The sequence below is a fragment of the Diachasma alloeum genome, unplaced genomic scaffold (assembly GCF_001412515.2).
Source record: "Diachasma alloeum isolate Michigan unplaced genomic scaffold, Dall2.0 Dall_scaffold_00430, whole genome shotgun sequence".
Taxonomy (NCBI): domain Eukaryota; kingdom Metazoa; phylum Arthropoda; class Insecta; order Hymenoptera; family Braconidae; genus Diachasma; species Diachasma alloeum.
This window is the reverse complement of record NW_021680569.1, coordinates 693,301-706,433: the sequence shown is the minus strand read 5'-3', so window position 1 is coordinate 706,433 and position 13,133 is coordinate 693,301. Positions and strand designations below refer to the sequence as shown.

At 40.1% G+C, this 13,133-nt stretch overlaps 1 protein-coding gene and 2 non-coding genes across 3 annotated transcripts in view; all 3 read right to left on the bottom strand.

The window, feature by feature from the left end:
- LOC107042246 overlaps window positions 1–5,670 on the bottom strand; it is a 35,306-nt gene extending 29,636 nt beyond the window's left edge. The window contains exon 1 of the mRNA XM_015263224.2: window positions 5,470–5,670. The gene's annotated coding sequence lies outside the window, so the exon portion shown is untranslated. The remainder of the gene's footprint in view (window positions 1–5,469) is intronic.
- A 5,198-nt stretch (window positions 5,671–10,868) lies between these two features.
- Window positions 10,869–10,941, bottom strand: Trnak-cuu. Its single transcript has one exon. It is a non-coding gene; the product is annotated as a tRNA-Lys (tRNA).
- A 374-nt stretch (window positions 10,942–11,315) lies between these two features.
- Window positions 11,316–11,397, bottom strand: Trnas-gcu. Its single transcript has one exon. It is a non-coding gene; the product is annotated as a tRNA-Ser (tRNA).
- Between the last annotated feature and the right edge of the window lie 1,736 nt (window positions 11,398–13,133).

The following is a 13,133-nucleotide window of genomic DNA, read 5'->3' as shown; positions in this document are numbered from 1 at the left end:
TTCCAATTTCAACTGAAAACCAGAGTTGATGACCAGAGTTTGTAGCAGAGATGTCAGACAAGATATGAATGTTTTTTTTGGCTCAAATGAAAGAGCGGGTCGAGAAATGCCGTGCAGAAGTCTTTAAAGATGACAAATCTCTCTAAAGATGATGGCTGTTTTCAATTGAACAGCGCAATTGTGACAACATTGTCCAGTGGGGTCAAGGAGTCTCCCCTGGTTCAACACCATCTTTAGAGGGCCTGGCACGCCATTTCTCGACCCGCTCTTTCGTTTGAGCTCAAAAAAACATTCATATCTTGTCTGACATCTTTGCTACAAACTCGGGTCTTCAACTCGGGCTTTCAATTGAATATTGTCACTTATACTCGATCATAAAAGTCCGGGCCATTACGTAATTATAGGTATTATATCCGGATATTAATGGCTGTAGTTTAATAATTGACCGGACCGATCAATGAGCCGTTCCACAAGGGACAGATGGAGCGAAATAAAATGTTTGATAGGACATATTACCTTTGTGGAGTTATTTAAAAGGACTTATGAACATTTCAATCGAAATTAATTTTGAAAACTTTCAAGTTCATTTTATCTGTTTTATTCGTCTACAATTTCACGCTCTTTTCTCTCTTTTGTTCTTCAGGTGTTAGTTTTTTCATGAATTAAGGGACGTGACGTCTGTCTGTGGGAATGAAGCTTTTTGAAATAGGGGAAGAGGTATGTGTACGTAAATTAGTCTGTCACGGAGGGTGATTCTGGGTTATAATGGTGTCAAGAATTTTAGGAAGGGTGCGGCTATCCATCCTGATTAATGTTCAGTTGAGGGAAATGTGAGAGAGTCAGAGGCACGCCACAAAAAATTTACACCCCTTTTACCCTGATATTTCATCCCTTAAATCCCACCCCGACTTTGTGCTGTTTGGTGAGGTATCATAATTCTTGATAACGAGGATGGTTATCGGGATACCCCTTGTCTTGGGAGTTATTGAATACACCCTAATCAGCTACAAGCCTTTTATTTCTTATCTCAAATCAATCGCGGCTTCTTTCCACTACGGGGTTGACCCAGGATTTTTTTTTTCATTCATTTTCACTATGTAATTATCTTCATTATCCTATATTTCATAGCCATCCTTCCTTTAATTACTCCATTCCAATACCTCCACACGGAGAGAAATGTTCAGTAAAAATTACGGAACTCACAGTTCACTCACCGATTACGAAATCGATTCGGAAAATATAAGTGAAGGTATCCTAATTTTTCACGGGCAATTCAGATAAAAATTACAGAACGCTCTGAAAAAATGACGTGACGGTTCCGTAAAATTTCCTACAACTACATTTCGCTCCGGAAAAACGGAAAAGATACGTAATTTTTATTGAATAATTTTGCATCCGCGTGTCCACAAAAACAAATCATGAAAAAAAAGAGCTAACTGTCCGCATGAGTGAGCGGGTAAACAGCCCCCGCATTTTCCGGTCTAGGTGGCTCTCAAGTCATCCCACCGTTATGGTCTTGCCACTGAAGGGACAGTTTGCCGAGCTTTTCTCCTCTAGGCGTATAAGTAAACGTCCTCTCTCGGACTGTCTAGCGCCGGGGGAAAATAAAACTGGATAGAAGTAATCCTGTATGAGAGCCATAGGCTCCACGCCGTCTCTCGATAGGGCGTGCATCGCTCGAGGGGTTGGAACCCCACCCCACCCCCCGCACACGCTCAGCCCCTCAACCAAGAGAGAGAGAGAGAAACGAGCGACAGAGTGAGACACGAGATTACCCGACAGCTCAGCACTAAAAAAAAAGAGAGAAAAAAACTGCTAAAGTCGAGGGACGGTTCACCCCCCTCACACGTCGATGAGGGAATGTATGTCCTGGGAATGTCTCAAGTCTTCTCAAAGTGCACAGGAATTACCGAGACCCCATGGTGATTCTCCTTTTGCGCACGCAGACGATGAATTTTTTTTTCATCCCTCATTCCTCTCTTTTTACTCCACTTTCGGCGCTTTTGACGGAGCTGTGCGTGGATCTTTTACGGTTAAGCGAATTGCAACGCACTTGGCAAGGGTGGGGGGAGGGGTAACGGAGAGGTGGGCTGAGAGATGACAATTTTTCACCCCTTGCCAGCTGAAATGGGGGAGTGAAATGACACTGCAGGTATTCTTCGTTGTTTTTTTTCCCTCTGTTTTCTTTTTTTGTTCTTCATTTCTTTCCAGGGATTTGGGGGGAATGGATGAGTCATTTGGAGGTGGATTTTAGCGGTGTAATTTCATTTGAAAGTTTTGAGTGGTGGTAAGCCACGTGGCCACCAGATGCCTTGAGGCAACACTCAGAGTAATTAAATTTCAGGGAGAAGTGGAAGTGTTTTAGGATTTGGGGGATTTTGATGGAATGGTATTGAAGGTAAGATTTTCTCCTTTATTTGTTGTTTTGTGGGGGTGGAGAGAGGGCGAGGGTTGCCCTCCCTCTCCATTTTGTAGATTAATTCTGCTTTGATATGCATCAGAAGCTAAAAAATTTATCGTTAATTTAATTGTTTTTTCATTTCAAAATTTGACTTTTTGGTTCATTTTAATTTTCACTGTTGTGTAAATAAATGGGGGAGTCAATGATCACTCGACCCTCTCCACTGTTCACTGAGCACATGTGAGAGCCCCATCACTGGGGCATAAACGTTACGAAAGGGGGTGGAATCCTGGGAGATTCGATTTTATGGGATGTCTCCTGCTCCTCCCCGGAAAGAGGAGAAGAGTGATAATATCTGTTTGAGGGAATTCCCTGCAAATGTCAGTGAGACACATGTGTCAACAAACTTTTGGTCATTATCTGATCGATACTATTAATCGTGGAGGAAGAATCTAGGGAGTTGGGAATAATTCCTCAGGTTCGAGCAAGTGTAACTTCATCCATCATTTTTTTTCGTCACCTCGGTTGTGCCCTCAGGGGTTGATGGACGGATTTTTCTTTCAAAGAGCTAAATATTCATGAAGCCATAAAAAATGAAAATAGGAGATCTGGGATAAGAATTGCCTGACAATACAATTTTTTTAACTTCAGAATCTTGAAAGTAGAAAGAGAAATGTTTTTTCCTGTTATTTTCGGGGTTTACACGATTGTTTTTTGAAAAATCATTGAATAATTTCAACATTTTAGGTAACATTTCGATGAAAAAATATCGTGATGCTAAAGAAAATGGACAACGGTGCCCTTAAAATTTTAATTAGTGAAATTCCCACAAGTCCCTGAGTAGTGACTCAGTCAGCTATTCTGTACAAGCATGTAGCGATAAAACCTTCGGCGTTTCGTTTGGGAGAGCATAGCCACCCCCTCTTTATGTGTGTGTGCCAGCGCCCAGAAGTGGCAATTCTTTCTCTCTCTCTCTCTCTCTCTCTCTCTCTCTCTCTCTCTTGGTTACCCCTGGGGAAACTCTGGCGGGTAGCACTGGCTGACAGTGCGAAATGACATCGTTAATCTGGATCATTACTTTGGAAAGGGGAAGGGCAGGGCTTGGCTCAAAGCACGACCGGTGGATATTAAAATTCGACCTGCTATTTTCAGCAATTTTTCTTTATCGGAGTGATAGAAAAATACGTGATGCACTGGGTTCATCTTTTTGGATGGCACTGCATGACGTATTTAGAGCGTGACAGTCACAGTAAGTCGAGATGGTGGCGTAAAAAACGAGTTTACGATGGTGTCGCGTAACCCCCGAGGGAATCATACGACTGTGCACCCTTTAAGAACACCTATCTAAGTTTTTTTATTCGTAAAGTTTTGAGAATGGCCAAGTCAGATGAAAACTTCATACGAGAAATTTTTTTTTCACGAATTTCAACAACTGAGTGATATTTTTTTATTCTCATTCATTACTCAAAATTCAGCTACCCCTTAACATTTTTAATTTTATCAACTTCGTGAATAAAATGCAGTATTTGATTTTATTATTTGACATTCAAATGAGGTTTCGTGAAAAAAAATGTTTGTTATCATTCTCTTCTTAAAATTGTAATAAAATAATTCAAAAAATGTCATATAAAAAATGACATTGTCCCCCTTAATTATTCTTATCTTCACTATTTCATTCAGAAACTCGTGGGAGATGGGTCAACAGGAGGTGAAATGATCAATTAATTAAGCTCATCCACGTAAATTGATAAATGGTAATTTCAATCCTGACGGATGCTTCCTATTCTAATTTTAACGGACGAGCGCACAATATTCCATTTCCCTCAAATCCGATATTGAAAAATTCATGTTGCCAGTGGATGCAACCCACGGAATAAAATTTCCAATTTTATCGGTAAACAGGTACATCATCATGTATAACTTCAATAAAAAAAATTGCACTCTGCGGGATGAATCCACACGCGGGGTGTTTTAGTTTTATTTCTCACTCATGAATTTTCCATGTGAGCTCATGAATTGAATCTAGGTTGTACAGAGTAAATTTTTTTATTGGACTTGATCTTCTTGTACTGCTTGAACCCTGCACTTTATCATTCTGGTCTGGAGAATTTCAGCGACTCGTATTAATCAATATTCTGTATCTTTACAGGAAATAATTGTTGACGTTAACAGAGTGGATAAATTCGCGGACCAATTTGAGAAGAGACGGACGGAATTTCATTATGAATTCAAGATTTTTGTTGATAGACATTGGCCTTTAAAACTCGTCATGAACTAAATCTAGGTTGCATAGAGTATTTTTTTTTTTATTGGACTTGATCGTCTTGTACTAGTTGAACCCTGCCCTTTATCAATTGAGAATATCAATTTGAGAACAGACGAAGGGACATTCATCAGGAATTCAACATTTCTGTTGATTTGCATTCATCTCTGGAGCAAATGACATTATGATGAAATGTCAAGAGATCTTTTCTGTGGAGAATTGGATATCCAACAGAAAATATCTGACATTTTCCCTTAAAACTCCTCATCATAAATTAAATCTAGGTTGTATAGAGTAATTTTTTTATTGGACTTGGTATTTTTGTAAAAATTATTTTTTATAAAAAATATTTTTCACATTTTCCCCTAAGACTCCTCGTCATAAATTAAATCCTCTACTCCTCATCAAAAATAAAATCAGAGAATAAATTCTTGTGTCAATTTGAGAGCAGACACAATAAACAAATCTCAACAAACTCTTCCTGCGAAGAATTGAATTTCCCACTAAAAATATCTCCTGACATTTTTCCCTAAAACCCGTCATCACAAAAAAATGAAAAATCGAATTGTCGCACCTGAATTAATCATCCTCTCCGTAAAATTCCAATAGCTCAATTCACTTGTGCCACATGCACCGAATCGATCGCCTGAATTTTGTCTACAAAAGCCTAGACAGTCTCTAGACTCCACCAACAAAAATGAAAAAAAAAAAAGCTAAAAGAGCCTCCACCCTCAGTGCTAACCCCCTCATTGAAACTTCCCTCTCATCATTCAATGGCATTCCGAAAAATGAAATAAACATTTACCTTCTCCACCGAACGTCATTCTCCATTTAATTAATCTGCAGTGCACTTCACTTGAATAAAACTCCCCTCAACACACCGTTAAATAAAACTAAACCAAGAGTTCTTTAGTTCATCGAGGGCTTATGCTCGTGATAATTCGGATGATTCAAATGTCGAGATGAGAAGATACATCTGAGAGGGATGACATAGATGTACTATCGACAACCAAGTCTAATGCGAGACTGAGTGGAGTGGCCGGCGGCGGCACGCTCGAGCCCCCGATTTGCGTGACGTAGTTCGCGCTGCAACGGCGGAGGGAGAGGGTGGCGCTGCGATACACCCGCGTTGCCCGCGTGAATGCCGCTCGGTTTTTCTCATTGTACGAATGTATTCACGGTGGATGTACAAATATCAGGCGTCGTCAGCGTTTCAGGGGGTCAATTTTAACGAAGAATGAAATGAATGACTGAAAAAAGTCAATCAATGGTTTCGTAACACTCGGAGGCACATCTGAATCGATGAGAGATGAATGGCTGATTGTTTTCTCCCATTGTTGCGCCTTTTTGTTGCAAAGGGAAGACGGCGTCGTACCCCGTGAGTATTTTTTTGTTTTGATTTGTTTTATGGGGATTTTTAGGGGGTGGATTGATTTTCTAGGGTGATTCTCATGATTTTTGTGAGGTCTGATGGAGAGTTGGGACGCATTTTTCTTCTTGTTGAATCATTTCTGCAATTTGAAGGTTAAATTTTGTTGTAAACTGGGGATGGCAGGGGTGTGGCGAGATAGAGGGTTGAGGACTTGTTGATTTATTGAAAAGAGGTCTGCGAAATCGTGTAACAATTGTTGGATGTCATTCCTTCGATTACTGATGGTCAAAAATTTTTTTGGTTAGTTTTCCATTTATCTCGAAAACCAATGATTCTAGGAAAAAATGTCAGAAGGTATTTTGAGTAGAGAATCAATGGTCCAACAAAAGGGACTAAATGTTTTTTCGAATATTGTTTATTACTGAGAGGATCGAGTATTTAACGCAGTGCGGCGAAATGAATTCCTCAGGTCAATGCAGTGGTTCACCCATTCACTGTATTAATTGTAAATTATCTCGGGACTGAGGGATTTTAGGAGAAAATGTCACAAGTTATTTTTGTGGAGAATTAAATTTTCTAAACAAAATTTTTTCTCACATTTTTTCCTAAAGTCATTGATTATCAAAATAATCCACAATTTACCGAAACGTGAAAACTGTAATTCATGAGTTTCATTCATCGACCAAAAAATCAAACCCAAAGATCTTCTAGAGCTTGGAGTAAATCCTCCCAACTCCATTCATTTTTACTGCCAATTTCCCCCCTCACTTTGAATGAATTTGGCTCTCCATTTGAATTTTTACCGGTAACATTGACGAAGCCACAATTGAGCTTGCATTTTATCACGGAAGCCTGGGAGTTTCAACCATTGAATTTCCATGAGACTCCAATAAATAACTTTTCTCCATGGATTATTTATGCATCTGGCAAGGTTTATCCCCGCGTTTCACAATTTTTGAAGCACCGCCTGACCCTGGGAATTTGAGCCCTGGAAAACAAAGGGGAAGGCCTGTCCGATCAGATATACCCTCTGATTTTATGGCATTTTCGAGGGTCAGTCCCCCTCGATTATTCTGGCCCTCACTCCCAGTGGCTTCTTCCACCAAAGTGATTGTAAACATAGGTTCATGCCAAGTTATGGTTCAGATGAGAAAGCACTCCAAGTCAATAGTCCAGATTAAGATTTTTTTTACAGTCAACCGAGTAATTGGGGCTGGGGATTGAATAGTCAAACAGGTAATTCATAAAATATCCTTATCCCTTCACAAAATTCAGAATAGACATTCACCAACTCAATCCAGTAAAATTCACGTTCTTATTTCTTGCCTCGACATTTCATATTCCCAGAGAAATACAGATCTTCATCTCTCTGTATCGGTTGAGAAATCGTGGAGCCCATAATTTCATCGATTTACGAGAGTAGGAATTCATAAATCAGCGGATAGAACACTATCCTTGGAGAAACGATAATTGCAGGTACGGTAAATGCCTGGGTTTTATCCCTCCCTACCCCTTGGCCCAGTATTTCCCTGCTACTGGCGATGTTGGAACAACGCCAAGACAAATATCAATTTTACGACATCCCAGGAATTATTCCCTCTCGTTCAGACTTCACCGACTCTCCTAGCTCTGCCAAATTAAACGTCTTATCCGTCTTATCGATATTCAAACGATCAAATGGAAATTCTTATCGGTATTCTACGTATTTTCCAATTTTCGTGTTTCACGTTTCGGGGCTTCAGAATGTCACTTATTCCTAAACTATTCAATATCACGTGCTGTTCCTGAAAGGACAATTTTTATTCGGGAATATTCAGTACTTTGCGGGAGGGTATTGGCACAGGCAATTGAAATATTCATGATAAACTGTTAAATCGAAGTCATCAAATGTCACAAATGAATATTCATTGATCGTATTTTTTGATAAAATATTTCTCAGCTTTAAAAATGTTTAAAGCTGAGTTTATAGAACATGTGAAGTCTCTCCTGCTACGCTTTCATTATTGTTGATAATCTATTGAATTTTATTTATCAAAAAATCGAACACTCGACAAATTAAAAACTTGCAAAGTTCAGCAACTCTTCTCATGCCTTTGTGATCCAAAAAAACATTAAAAATCGTCATTGTGTTCCATAAAGTGTCGTTGCAACGACGTGATTTTAACGGCGTCATAATTCAAACGATGGCATAAACCCGCAGGCTCCTATCACCATCCCAGAATCTAACTTTTCTCGCCCACCCTCACTCCCATACGTACGCCTCTCTTCACACCGGGTACTCATATTCATCGCGTCGTTCGATGACTTCCGACGTGACTTTTATGTCTAACTTTATAATGCACGTGGGCTATTCAATGCAGCTTACAAGCCCAAATCAATCGATGCAGAACGGCTTCCAGACAATCCAGATTTATCATAAAAATCTGCAATCTTTAAAAAATTCATTACATCATCAAGACTCGAAAAACAATAATTTTTCCCTTCATTTCACCGATTAATTTCTCTTTTATTGCTAAAGAAAGTTCTCCAGATGTTTCAAGTTTCCTCACTACCACTAGTGTCCGAGAGCCATCAAATTCACCAGATTTGCCACTCAATTGAACGTGAAATATACACTTTATTATGCACATGATCATGCATTAGCCCATTGCATTTGAGTGAGTTCACTATAATTTTCTGATGCACACGCAATTTTTCCTCCTATTGACTGGCCAACAAACGCGTTACAATCTCTCTCTCCCCTCTGGCAGAGCTCAGACCACCGTACGCACTTTTTTCACGGCTCGTTGACTTGCTTCACCCCATCCTCTATGGCCTTCCACCCCAAACATTACAAAAAACGGGGAAAAAAAAGTTTGAACTCTGTAATTCATGCATGAACTTTTCAGCATTTTCTCCCCCTTTAAAAATTCCGAAAGAATATAAGTAAACCCATCATTTACGTTTTTTTTTCAACTTGGAATTCATTTTCTTCATTGAAGAGACCTCTATTGTTGGAGATGCCATTTTTTTGTCATATTTTTCTTCATTTACCGGTGACAATCCAAGAAGTCCACGAAGCTAACTTAAATGTGGCCTCTGAGGTCTCCTTTATCATTCTCTAGGGAGAGAAAAACGTCGGACAGGGGAAAGAGGAGTGGCAAGAACACGATAAAGATCCTCGGGTGTAAAACGTTGGATGAACTACATCTCAAATGTACGTGTTTTTACAGTCCTGCGGTTGCTCCACTCCCCTCATCTATGGTCTACTGAAACCAACGTACACAGGTGTTTCAGTATTTATTTGCGACCCTCCCCCCATCCCTCTGGAGGTCAAGCTGCCACCCGCAAAATCTGAAGCTTAAATCCCCATACATGGTGACTCCCCTTGTAATATCCATGAAAATGCTCTTGCCGGGGAGATTTATGGTGTCTGTGGGATCGTAAAGAAATCATCTCCGTGATATAAAAAATAATAATCTGGGTTTGATTTACTTTCGGAAACTTGAGAAAAATAAGTGGCAATACAACATTTCTCTTCCAAATTTTATGGTTAAGCATTAAAGAACAGAGTGCTCTGTCGACTTGTGGAAAACGCATCTCTCGCGTGGCCATTAATCTCTTAATGTTTCTCGTTAATCCGTTGATATTAAATCCGCAGTTTATTACTGTCTCTATATTCTGCCGGAGACGATGACTTTCTGTATGGTTCGGTAGTACAGAAACGCGGATATTGTAATTGGTGGAAAAAAAATGAAAGTTCTTTGAAGGAAAAGAGGGATTGCCATTGTTTTGAAAAACATGAAGTGCATCATGAAATATCTTTCTACCGGGTGGCATGAAGGAGACGGACATGGAATGATAGTATGGATTACCATTGTCCAGTGGATACGAACTAAACCGCACGCATGGTTTACAAAAGGGAAGAGAGTACAGTGATTCTTTGGGCGTTCGTCCAAAGCCCTTCCACGTCTCTTCCAGATGACTGCGATTCAAACTGGTGAACTCAATTTCGCCTACAATCGCATCACGATTCCATCGAGAAAAGAAAATAATGGGGTAAAGGAGAAAAAAAGGAATTTTTCCTCCGCATCCAGAGGGGGGGTTATTGAAAGGAAAGCAAGTGACGACTCTTTGTCGATCCTCATATTTTTTTGTTTTCTTTTTTCCAGGCTTCGTCGAAAGGCAATGCAGAAGCAGAGAGGGAGGTCGCAACTATTTACATCGATATTCGATTGTCGATCCCAACTTCTGGGCTGAGCCATCAATGTCGTCTGCAGTCGGTGAGTCAGTGACACTTTATAATGAGTTATGAGATATTTTATTGCTATAATCCGGTAAACCCCCGAAACCCAACGAATCGTTTTATTGTCCTTTTCTTCAAAAAAACATTCGGACACGTTTAATTGCCTCCTCGGTACTTCCAGTACCTCGGATCCCTAATCCGGTATTTTTCCAACGCCAGGTTTCCTTGAATGGCCTGACCGATTGGTCAGCCCACGTTGGAGCTCTCTCCCACTACTCTCACCAACCCTTACTAATCACCGTCAGAGGACCGTAACTCCAATTTCTCTGTATTTTAACTGAACCAGAATTATTCGCACCATCTTAGTAGAAAGACCTAATTAAGGAGATATCCACATTGATTCAATTACTATTTATATTTTAGTTCTCAAAGTAGAGATTCTCAAAGTAGAGATTCGTTTTATAGTTAAAGTAAATTGGTGTCTTTAATCCGGAATCCAACTGTATGAATTAAAAAATATATTGATAATCAAACCCGATTTTCAAAAATGACGAACAAAAGCTATTTTCAGTTTTTTTAAATACTAATTGTTAAAAAACAAAAATTTCGCCCGACGTGGGGCTCGAACCCACGACCCTGAGATTAAGAGTCTCATGCTCTACCGACTGAGCTAGCCAGGCAATTGCGCGATGCGCGATTTCCAGTCTGAGTTTTCCCCTCATATATTAATGCGAAACACCGAGCGAAAAAAAACTACGGTTCAGCTGAAACTAGAAACGGAAAGCAGCCGAGGTAACGCCTTGGTTGGGCCGACGTTGGCCTGCCAATGGTCGACTGGCATGTTGCCAACTATTAGTTTGACTGGTAGTCGAGTGAATAAATAAAAGACATTGAGATATCGACAACTTCTTAACAGACGAGCGGACCGATATACTACTGTGGCAGCAATTCTTCTATCAAAGAAATAGGATGTCCCATTCCGAATTGACGTTTTACAAATCTGGAATTAGTAAAAATAACACCAGCCTGGTTATTGAAATTACAAAAAAAAAATCGACGAGGATGGGATTCGAACCCACGCGTGCAGAGCACATTGGATTAGCAGTCCAACGCCTTAACCACTCGGCCACCTCGTCTGAATGTCGAAATTTCGACCACCAAAGCCTTTAAAAGCTCCCGTCCCTCCCCGCCAGACCTTTCACCAAAAAATCACTTCATAGTGCTTCACCATCAATTATAAATAATAAAAATCGATACCCGAACTTCCTGGCCACCACCTATGCCAAAAAGTGAACATAACCAGGAATAACGAAGCCACATCTCATCTCAAATGAGATTAAAGCCGATGCTTGAAGCTGAGAGTTATGCAGAAACTTTTATTGCAAAAGTTTGCATTTACTGCTAGACGAGGTGGTGAGAGTAAGCCAGCGCTCAGCGGTATTGAACATAGGGAAATAACATGTGTTGATGTTCAACGTTTCTGTCCCCAGTATGTTACGAACTCTCGAACAACGCAGTTATTTACGAGCGATATTTTCACACCAATATGCTTCACACACACCTTTCTCCATTGTTCCACAAAATACGGGGATGAGATTTGTAAAGCCACACTATGAAATCTCAATGACATTTGCACTTAAATCCCTTTTCCCACATAAAAAGTACCTCTGTAGTTTTGAATGGTGAATAATGCATGAGATATTCTCAAATTACATCCTGAAGCCAACGATTCGACTTGATGTCATATTGTTTACACATATACAGCAAGCTTCAAACCTTTGTAAATAGCAATGATTGTGTGACTGATTGGAATGGACTTGACAGAACTATTTCTGCCGACGGTCCAGCGCAAAGTGAAAGTTGCTTGACTTTTCTGTAGAGATCCCCAGTCCAGGTCCATATGTTTCCACTGACGCACTAAATTTCTGATGTCATGATCTCCATCGTCATCTTGTAGCGATTGTTACAACAGAAATATGAGAAGAATGACAACGTGGAGATATCCGCTTCTTTCGGATAAAGAAAGTGCCACGTATACCTCAGCTCAACTTCGTTAATTTGCCAGAGGAACTTTTTCCGCGTTTTATGCGACAAGATTATACCGCGTTTCTCGAGAAAACACGTAAGAATACCAACGAAATATAGTGAGAAACATTTTATTGCGTAAATGGTTGAACCAGTACACTGCAGCCCCTGGAAATGGGATTAAGTGGGATCCGAAATTCCGGTGGATAATCCCAACACAAAGCTTGCAGAGTTCTCTCACTTCTCTTTACGCAATCCTCGGACTCCTCTTAACTTTGCTTGAATTGGGTATACACATATATCTTCGAAACAACAATCCTCAACTCTTGAATTCAAAGGTGGTCATTAACATAGTTAAGAAACTGTTTATTAGCAATTGGTCCGATATAACTTCCGTACCGAGTGAAATTCTGGTGAAACCATGGGAAAGAGTTCTGTCGGGATATCTTTAACGGAATAATTCGTCAGGTTCAGCTGCTAGTTATTTCACTTGAAGAACGGAGGGGTGTCTTTAGTTGTTGAACTTGCATTATTCGGAAGAGATGTAGTTATTACATCTGTAATAGTCGGTCGATGGGTGGTACGTGTTATACTTTCAGTAAACCCGCGATATGTGGTACGTTTGACGGATCTCCGTTTATATTCCTTGCGATATTTGAAGAGATAAGCCAATTTCGCATTTTCTCCCTTAAGTTTATGTATGACCGAATAGAAGAGATGGTAGAACCCGGAAAAACGATGCTCATGTTTTCCCCTGCCCAGTAGATTCTCGAGTGTCCTTCGTTCCTCCAAAAGCTGATTCACAAGCTGAAGTTGATCGATAAATCCACAAACGTCTGTAGTGATC